Consider the following 10,448-nt stretch of genomic DNA (forward strand, 5'->3'; position numbering starts at 1 on the left):
ATGTAAATAATATCGTATATACAAAAAAAATGTTCATTGAGTGTTTTTATTAAGACCTTGTTTTGTTAGGCTATTTTTATTAAATTCCCTATAAAAAAAAAAAAAAGGGTTTTACATTTAAACTATTGATAACATTGGCACTAGAGGAGAATACTATTTCAAAAGATAACATTATGACTCGAGGAAAACACTATTTCAAACTCAATACTTTTGAAAACAAAAACAAATTACTTTGCAACGAGACCAAAGGAATTTCACAATTAAAAATAAAATAGCGCATGGCAACGTGGACATATGATGATTTCTTTGGCTAAATTTCTCAAATGGTTTTATATAAAAAAAAATATAGGCTTAAATGTCAAAATGGTTTTTGTGTTTTAGCAATTAGGTCAGTATAGTCTGTTTTTAATTTGGCCAATTTGATATTCGTGTTTATCTTTATTAGTCAATTAAGGACATTGCATCCAATCATTCTTAAAATTTTCATAAACTATTATAAAATTATCTATTTGATTTAAAATATTTAAAAATAAAATAGAATAAAAATTAAAAGAAAAATTACTCTCGTCCCAACTTCCCGACCTCTTGTCTAACGTTCTATCCTCTCCCAATTTTCTCGACTCCCTCTTTTTTGTGTCACAACCTTAATAGTTTTTTAGATTTGAAGTATTATCTCTTATATGTGTTATTTCTTATTGATATGCATTTTTTTGTAACTTAAATTTAAAATAAAGATAAAGGGTAGTATATGGCTCCCTTAATTGCAGTTTGCTTTTTAATTACAAAGTTGAAGATGAGGAGGTCATGATTAAATTTATTAGGACTACGATAATGGAACTCGTGCAATGACAGGTGGATCTAGAGACGCGTTCGTCGAGTTGCATGCATGTGTGGTTAAGGTTGGGATTTGGGTTAAGGACAGGATGGATGGCAAGGTGGGTTTGTTGTAATAATTTTTTTTTTCATTTTGAAATTAAATTTCTTTTTATCTTAATTGAAAAATATCTTTCTATAACAGGTTATAATATTTTTATGAATTTATAGAAATTGGACGTAATGTCCTTAATTGGTTAGCGAAGATTAACACGAAGACTAAATGCCAAATTAAATACACAGAGGTTAAATTGGTCAATGACTATAACACATCGACCATTTTGACATTAAGCGAAAAATACACAGAGGTGTTCTTTTCCGTTTGCTTACTGTTTTTTTACCAATTTGTGGCTTTAAAAAATATAGGTAATACTTGCATTCCTCCTCTTGGAGGGATAAGCTTGTTCTTCCCTTGCGAATTACGTGTATTGATCATACAAATTTATAGTTGGAACCCTTCAGTTTCTTACTCTTCATTTGAGTATCACCCCCATAAAAAGTCATTTCAACAAAAAATCATCTAGTCATTTAAATGTATAGAACAAATCAACGATGGTATAGATACCGAGTAATATATTTATGGTGAACCACATTTATTTTGATGTGTTGGGATGATAAAACAATCTCCGATTCAAATGGTAATTTTTATGAGTTATCTTTAAGTAAAAATTGATAAATTAAACGGTTCTGATCATTGATTTTATTCAAACAAGATAGTATTTACAATTGGGGATATGTGGGGATGCAATTAGTATCCAAAAAATATTCATTATTCTAGTCTCGAACTTTAATATATAAACAAATAATGAACGTAAAAATCACTTCCACATTAAAAAAAAAAAATCACTAATCTCAATTAACAGTACCACGTTAATTAAAAAGATAACAATCGGGTGGCGAATTCAAAGCTCTCACTTTCTTGGGTTGGTGAATCAAGATAACAATCGTATCTATCTTTGAAGGAAGGGGAAAGGGATCCTTTCCGGATTCCTTTCCATTACATCCACCTAGTTCGGGATCCGGATTGTTAAAATTTAATCCAACAATTATAAACAGAAGGTCACTTTAAATGCTATAATAATTGTAGCCGTTGGATCAAAATCCAACGGCCCGGATCCTGGACTAAATGGATTTGGTGGAAAGGGATCCGGAGATGAGCACTTCCGAAGGAAGGGATGTCCATTTTTTCAAAGTAGGGATTGGTTGTGGGGCTTATATTAAATCGAACTTCAACAATCTCAATAATTTATTTTTCAAGTTGCATCTCATAGATCTTCCTTACAAAGTACTAGCCAAATAAAAAATATTTGAGGTATCTAATTGAGTTTAAAGAAATTAATGAACATCATTTATGTTCTAAAAAACATTGAAATTTCATCGTAATAGTTAAATGACAATGCCTAGATTGTTCTTTTCCCATTAGAATTTCAAAAAATATACAAAAAAAAAAAATACAGAAGTTAACTTTTATATATAAATAATTAATCAACGTAAAAATCACTATTAGTTTAGTATTTTTCTTTTTTTTTTATAAATTTTATTAAATTAGATATTAGATTAATTATTGACAGAGTTTAAACCTACGTCGTTATGCAACAACTTAATATATTTTCATCACGATAGTCAAAAGCCACTTGCATTTAGTATATTTGTTTGACTAATAGCAATTTACAATACCACGTCGTTGATTAAAAAGTAACGATCGGGTGGCGAATTCAAAGCTTTCACTATCACGGCTTGGTGAATCAAGTTAATAATATCATTTTGTTGGGTTGGTGAATCAAGATTACAATGGTGTGTGTGTGTGTAGATATATATGACGTGATTAGTTATGGTGGGGGTTGGTGAATCAAGATTACAATGGTGTGTGTAGATATATATGACGTGATTAGCTATGAGGCTCACACCATATCGAATTATTTGGATTGTCTATTTTTCAAGTCACACCTTTTAAATCATCTTTAAAAAATATTAGCCAAATCGAAAATATTTGTGACATCTAATTGCGTTCAAAGAAATTGACAAAAAATTTGTGCTATAAGAAACAATGAAATTTCATTATGATAGTTAAACAAACAAATGATTTTGGATTGAATTGAATTTTTTGTAAGGATGATCTATGAATGAGACTTACAAAAATAGACGTTTCGGATCGTTGAAGTTCGATGTAGAGTGAGTCCCACGATTGTGTGTTTGTTGCCTCGGACTATCTTAGATTGGACTAGCTTAAGGGATTACGCTTGACTTGCTTAAAATCGACAAATTTGGACTAATTTAGTAAAGCGTTTAACACAAAGTCGGACTAGAAAGCATAGTAATCAAAACAAGAAAAAAAGAACTATATATAACAAAATATTCATGCTATTTGCTTCAATCCAACACCAAGGGAGCATAACCCCAATCGAAAAACCGAGGCACAAAGCTAAATATAAGAAATTGGAAAAAATTGAGAAATCAAAGAAGCAATTCCAAAAAATATAACAGGTGAATCTGAGCCACTTATCCTTTACTTTCCCAATTCTTGTAATCAGACTACAACTTTTAACTACAAACTAAAACAAAGATAAGAGCTTTATATTGAAACAACAGAACCAAACCAGTTTTGTAAACACGAAATTCTGTAACGAATGAAACGAGAACACGTGTACAAAGTAGATTTGTAGTGATGAATTTGTAGGGTTACAATCTCTGTTTACAACTTTCCTCTATTCAGTCTCCAAATTTGATGTAGATGTGTAGGTTGTTGATCCAAGGGTCGTGATGACTTGATCTCAGATGAACGATTGAACGATTGCTTCAAGTTTCGAGCTTGAAATAATGCTTGGATAGTCTTCACCTCTAGGTTTGTGTATGACCTGCGGCAAAGGTGATGTTGATATGGGATTTTGTTGATTCAAGGGTCATGACGACTTGATCTTGAATCAAACGACGTTACAAGTTTTAAACTTGCAACAAAGTCTTGAAGGAATTGGTACGTGTGCTTGTTAATTCTTCAAGGGAGTGCTTCAGCTTTGGTCGAAATAAAGCTTCGGCTTTGGTTGTACGTTCTTTGAAGAGAGCTTTGGCAGCGTATTAATCTTCAAAGATTTGGCAGAGATTCTCCTTTTGTGAGAATTTTGGCCCTTCAATGTAGAAATTGTCCATCCTTTGTTTGTCTTGGGACCTTGTATTTATAGACTTCCAAAGCCATGCCTTTGGGTGGATTTAGCTTTGATTTGTATCTTGTTTCAGCCATTTTCCCTTGCTTGGCCAAATTATAAGGCTTTCTTGCCTATATTGTGAGCAATCTTGAATTCTTGCTTGTTTTGTGAAGATGCTTTAACTTTCTTTCTGATTTTAAGAGCAATTTGGACCCTTTGCCGATTTTAAGGGGTATTTTCCCCTTTTGGCCAAATTTTGGGGAAATTTTGAGCTTCCTTTGCTTGATTTGTGCCACATGTCATTGATGACTTGTCTATTTGTGATAAGTCATATGCCATGTGGAGCTTTGTGATGCATCATTTACATGCAACGAAATTTACATGTCTACAAATGCCTTCACTTCAAGGCCCGTTGTAGGCATGTGGTTATCATATGTAGGAAACGTGTTTTGAAGTTCTGCAATGTGAATGTCCTAACTGAAGGGTCGTCGAGAATTGATCTTGAATTAGTTTGCTTCTTCAAGGGCCGTAGAGGCGTATTTCTTGAATGAAAACATTTCTTCAAGGGCCATTGAGGCATATTTCTTGAATTGAAATGATGAATTTTGTCAAGCGCCGTTGAGGCGTATTTCTTGGACGAATATTTCTTCAAGGGCCGTAGAGGCTTGATCTTGAGTGAAAATGAATTTTTTTTTCTTCAAGGGCCGTAGAGGCTTGATCTTGAAAGAAAATTTGAAAATGGACAAAATCAACACATATTTATTGTGTGTATTTGATTTTCCATAATCTTTGGCAAAATACATTTGGTGTATTTTGGGACTTGAATTTTTTCCTTGTGGGTATGGGAAAAAATGCATTTCCTTCCTTAAGTAGGAGACTCCTTCAATTTTGGCAATGAGGGTGATTTCCTTCAAGGTTTTGGAAAACTTTAATGCTTGTCCTTCGATAAATAGGATTTGCATTTTTTTTTCCTTTCCCTTTCCATTTTTTTCGGCCAAGGGGGTATTTTCCCTCTTGGTTTGGGAAACTTGAAGACTTGTCCTTGCCTTAGAGGGATTTCCTTTTGTATTTTGGCAAGGAGAGGTACTTTCCTTTGATGTTTTTTAAATTTTTTATTTTTTTTTGGAAATATTGAAGCCCTTTCTTTAATTTTTTGTTTTGTTTTGTTTTGTTTTGTTTTGTTTGATGATTTTTGTTGCAAAAAAATACATAATTTTTTTTTTCTATTGCCGTGTATCACCTTCCCTTTTTTTGCTAGGAATTTGCTTCCTTGTTGCAAGTGGAATGTGCTTCCTTGTTTTAATTTTCCTTTTGTTATTTAGTATGTATCTTCCCTATAGCATTAGGAAGCAATTGACCATTATTTATAGGACAATTGGGTGTGTGTTCTTGTCACAACACATCATTGCCATGCACATTGACTCTGTTTGCTGCCGTGAGTTGTAGCTACTTGAAGCTTGTTGCAATGCGTCACTTTTTACTGCGTGGTGATGTGCAAAAGGCTGCGAGGTTACGCTGTGTAGTGCTTTTTGGTCACAGTTTTCCCTTGGTGGTGACGTTGCTGTGTAGTGCAAGAAACTGCTTGCATAATCGCTGCAGGGTTGCATAGTGTGATTATGTAGCATTTTGGTTTTCTTTGCTACTGTAGTCTGCTTTGAAGGATCGTCTTATATCTGCCCTCTTTGTTGTGTTGCTCAAGCTTTGTGGCTGATTTCTTTTCGTCTGTGTGACTTTGTCATCATCATCTTTCAACGCTCACGAGGTTTGTCTTGCATGTCTTTTGCTTTAGTGAAGCAATTTTTTTTCTTCTTGCCGTCCTACTCTTATGCTTATGTTGCCTTGTTTGTTTTGTTGTAGCCAAAGTATTTTTCAAGTGCTTTAAGAGCTATACCATCACCATTCTTACGAAGGAAGATGATTTGCAAGATAGGGGAATGACGTTGAAGCTTTATGCGTCATTGACTGGCCCTAAGGCGTTTGTTCGTCCTGCGAAAGATAACTCGATGCATATCAAGTTGTGGTCTTCTAAGGTATCTTATGAGGTGACAGATTTTGGTCGATCAAATACGAAGAAGAAGGCGTGTACATCGAGGATTCTTATCTTGAGTCATTCACACCATGTTTGTGACAATCCACCGACTTCATTTGAGCTTCTTGGCAATCACATCCATAGCGGACCTATGACTTGGAATAACACCTTGTCAACTATTGGAGAAGCCGTCTCTGCTGAGTTTTATTGGGAGTGGCTTGAAGATGTCTTGAGCCGATCCAAAGATGTGCTTACTAACGTGGGCCTTTATCATGCCGTATACGCATCTTTGTTTAGTTATGATCGTCATTTTTCCGTCATTCGTGCGTTCTTTGAGCATTGGTGTTTAGCGACCAACATATTTCACACGGCTCAATGAGAGATGTCGATTTCACTTTGGGATCTCCACAAGATAAGAGGCTTGCTGATCTAGGGTAAGTTTTATGACGAGGTTGTTCCTAGCATGGAAGAATTTTCTCTTCGCAATAGTTGAGGATTGCATGCGAGTTGCCACTATTTGATTTAGGCGTATTAGAAGCTTTCCCAGGAGCCTCAGGGTAAGTCAGGTGTGAAGATATCTTCATGGATCTGATTTTGGTATTGGCGTTCCATGAAGTACAAGAAGCCTTCAAGGAAAAGTGGTCGCAACAAGACAACCAAGCTAAAGGGAAACTTAGATCCATTAGGTGCTATTGGTTCAACTTTTGTTTCTAACATCTTTCTTTGTCTTATTTAGGCTAGGCCTTCTTGTTCCTTTGATTTGGTGAACATGCGCGTTCATTCCTTTACGGAAATGCTATTTGGAAGCAGTCTACCCACGGACGAGGAGATTGGAGATCTGCCTGGCGCAGAGCTTGTTTCAAATCTGCCAAGTGACCCATGGTTGCTGAATGTAGATGTAGGCATGTCAGAGCTTGTTATGCGTCTAATACCTTTGCCAGCTAGTTTTGAGATCTCTCTTAGAGTGCCGAACCTTAGTGGCACTGAGCAGCTTATCCATCGCATTAACCTTCATACGGCTGTAGATATCAAGAGCCACATTGAGAATAGGATTTCAAAGTGCCCATTGGAGGACCTTGCATTGCTTCAAGGAAGACTTGTTGAAGCTTGTTTCTGTGATTGACAACCTTAACGCTGATTCCTCACTTTTGAGAGTCAAGATTGCCGAGCTTATGGCTACCTCATCTGAGTATTCTTTTTTACATGATGTTTCCTTGAAGAAGTTGAATCTAGAGGTTAGAGTTTAGCAACTTGCTACAATAGACTTATCAATTGCCCATGTTCGATCTTCGTAGCAAGTCGATTCGGAAGGTTATCAAGCCACATAGACTTCTTTGGCTTTTGTCTATGCGCGTCTAGAAGCGTTGGTGTAAGAGCGAGAACATTTGGAAGTCAAAGCATCACTACTTCAGGGTGTTCTCTTGGAGCAAGAAGCTACACTTTCTCAGCATCAAGAAGAGATTTCATGCCTAGAGCAAGAGAAAGGCATGGCTATGGAGTTGCCTATCTTGTTTCCTACCGATGTAGAGGCTTTGAAGACTTTGGAAGGCTTGCTTGAAGATGGTCGTTGTAGTTTTAGGGACATAGCTTTCAAGTAGTGTATTATGTTCTTTGTACTTTAAGCCTTTATTTATTTATTTTTATGGTAATAAAGCTTTGGAGCCGACTTCTTCCTTTAAAGAAATAAAGTATTCAAAATTTGAATTTGCTCCTTATTCTTCAAAGTGTTTTGCATTTTTTTTTTGTTGCTGATGTGATTGTACTTGAAGTTTTGAAGTTTCAAGTTGCCTACGTACCCTCAGTTGAGGAGGGATCAAGTCATGACATAGTTCAAAGGAATGATGGATTGTTTTTTTGATGGTTTTGATGGTGACTTTTCGTACAAAGTTTATGCTCTTGTGGGCTGGGAGTATTGAGTGTTGCCTTTTAAGCTCGTGTGAACAAGGAGCATTGGGTGTTGCCTTTTAAGCTCGTGCGAACAAGGAACATTGTTGTCGTGTTCAGTTTAGGCTCGTGCAGGCGAGAAATTTTGTGTGTTGTGTGCAATTTAGGCTCATGTTGGCGAAGAGCATTGATTTTTTGGTTTAGGGGAAGTAGCGCCTTAAGAACTTTCCGTTGATGGGGCCGATCTTTAAATCCTTTTCTGCCATGATTACATAGGCGTCGTTGGTGTAAACCTCTTGTATTATGTAAGGTCCATCCCATTTTGATGTGAACTTGCTTTTTGTCTTGTGAGTTGTGATGATAGGTCTTCGTAATGCCAATACAAAATCTCCAGTTTGTAAAGACCTTGGGTGGACCTTCTTGTTGAATACCTTAGATAGCCGTGCTTGGTAGCATTCCAAGTGTTGTTGAGCTTCAAGCTTCATTTCGTCGGGTGTTTCCAACTCTTGAAGTCGTAGCTTTGCGTTTTCCTTTTCAATCAAGCCTTCTTGTATAACCATCTTTAGTGAGGGGATTTAACTTTCGAGCGGCAGAACAGCTTCCACGTTATATATGAAAGAATAAGGTGCAATTTGGGTAAGAGTCATATGTGTCGTCCTATATGCCCAAAGTGCTTCACTTATTCTTTTGTGTCAGACTCTCTTTGTTCAGCCGATCACCTTCTTCATGAGGTTTCATAGCATTTTGTGGAATACTTCCGCAAGACAGTTGCTAGAACATGATACATGGAAGACTTGTGCTGCTTGAATTTGTATTTCTTGCAGAGTTCGTCCATGAGTCAGTTGGAGAACTGTTTTTTGTTGTCGGTGATGATGTAGCGAGGCACACCATATCGATGGATGATATGCTCTTTGATGAAACGGACGACATTTTCCTTCTTAACTTCCCTTAGGGGTACAACTTCAGCCCACTTGGAAAAGTAATCTATTATGGCTAGGATGTAGGCTTCTCATGTAGATGACATTGGTGTGATCGGTCCTACGACATCTAATCTCTATGCATCAAACGACCATGAAGCAACTGTAGGGTGTAATGGTTCAGGCAGTTGATGTATGAACTTGGCATGGAATGGGCATGCTTGGCACATTTTGGCGGCATGTTCCAGGCAGTTCTTCACCATGTTCAGCCATTAGTAACCTATTTTCTTGAGCTAGAAGTGTAGTTTTGGTCCAGACTGATGCGTTCTGTATACGCTTGAGTGTGCTTCTTCCATGGCTTGATTGGCTTCCTCTTCACCTAGGCATTTTAAAAGTACTCTTTCAAAAGAGCGTCGGTGAATTGTTCTTTTGTAGTAAAGGAAGCGAGGTGCTCATCGATGTATTTCTGAGCGGTGTCTAAGATCGTCTTGAAGCTTTCCATGTTCCAAGTAGTCAATCAATGGCTGTCTTAATTCTTTAGTGTCAACTGGAAGTATTGAGACGATGTTTGTTTCATCTAGTAGCATTTCAGTAATGAGTGGGATCACCCATCTTTGGCAAATTGGCACGCCCACAACTTCATTTTCTCCTAGCGCCATACTTGAGGCTAGGTTAGTAAGAGCGTCCACTGTTTGATTTTCTTTTCTTGTCACATGTTCTAGCGTCACGGTTTCAAACTTTTGTAGCAATTGAGTTGCTAGATGAATGTATGGGACGAGATCATCTTTCTTCATTTCATATTCAGTTAATAGTTGATTGGTTATGAGCTTGAAGTCGCCATACACTTCTAATGTTGTGATTTCTATGTCGATCGCCATTTGGAGTCCAATGGTCAGTACTTGGTACTCAACTACATTGTTGGAGCATAGGTCGCTTAGTCAGAAGGAATAAGGTAGTATTTATCTTTGTGGCGATATGAAAACTGCTTGTGCCCCTGCTTCGTCCATTCGTGCGGATCTATCGAAGAACATTGTCCATGTCGGGAAGATGTCGATGTACAATACCTCTTCGTCAGGCAAGTCGTCTGAGATTTTCCTATTGGCTAAGATTGGATGGTCGGCGAGAAAATTTGCTAGGGCTTGTCCCTTGACGACTTTAGCTATGACGTAGATGATCTTATATTGATTGAGAAACAACGCCCATTTAGCTAGTCACCTTGTCAGAACGGGTTTGGACATAACGTTCTTGAATGGGTCAACTTTAGCAACCAAGTGGATGACGTAAGCATAAATGTAGTGTTTTAGCTTTTGGACGGTAATAACTAGGGCATGGCACGTCTTCTCTATCAGTGAGTAGTTAAGCTCGGCACTAGTGAGAGTTCTACTTAGGTAGTAGAGTGCTCTTTCCTTTTGACCTTCATTTTCTTGTGCCAAGAGTGCTCCAATGGAACACTCTTGTGCGGCAATGCATAGGATGAACAACTTTCTAGGCACGAGAGCTCTTAAGATAAGTGGGCTTGCCATGTACCTTTTTATGCTCTCAAAGGAATTGTGATAGGCGTCATCCCATATGAACGGAACGTCATCTTCATGAGTTGATTGAAGG

This window comes from Pyrus communis, chromosome 8, assembly GCF_963583255.1.
Source record: "Pyrus communis chromosome 8, drPyrComm1.1, whole genome shotgun sequence".
Classification (NCBI taxonomy): Eukaryota; Viridiplantae; Streptophyta; class Magnoliopsida; order Rosales; family Rosaceae; genus Pyrus; species Pyrus communis.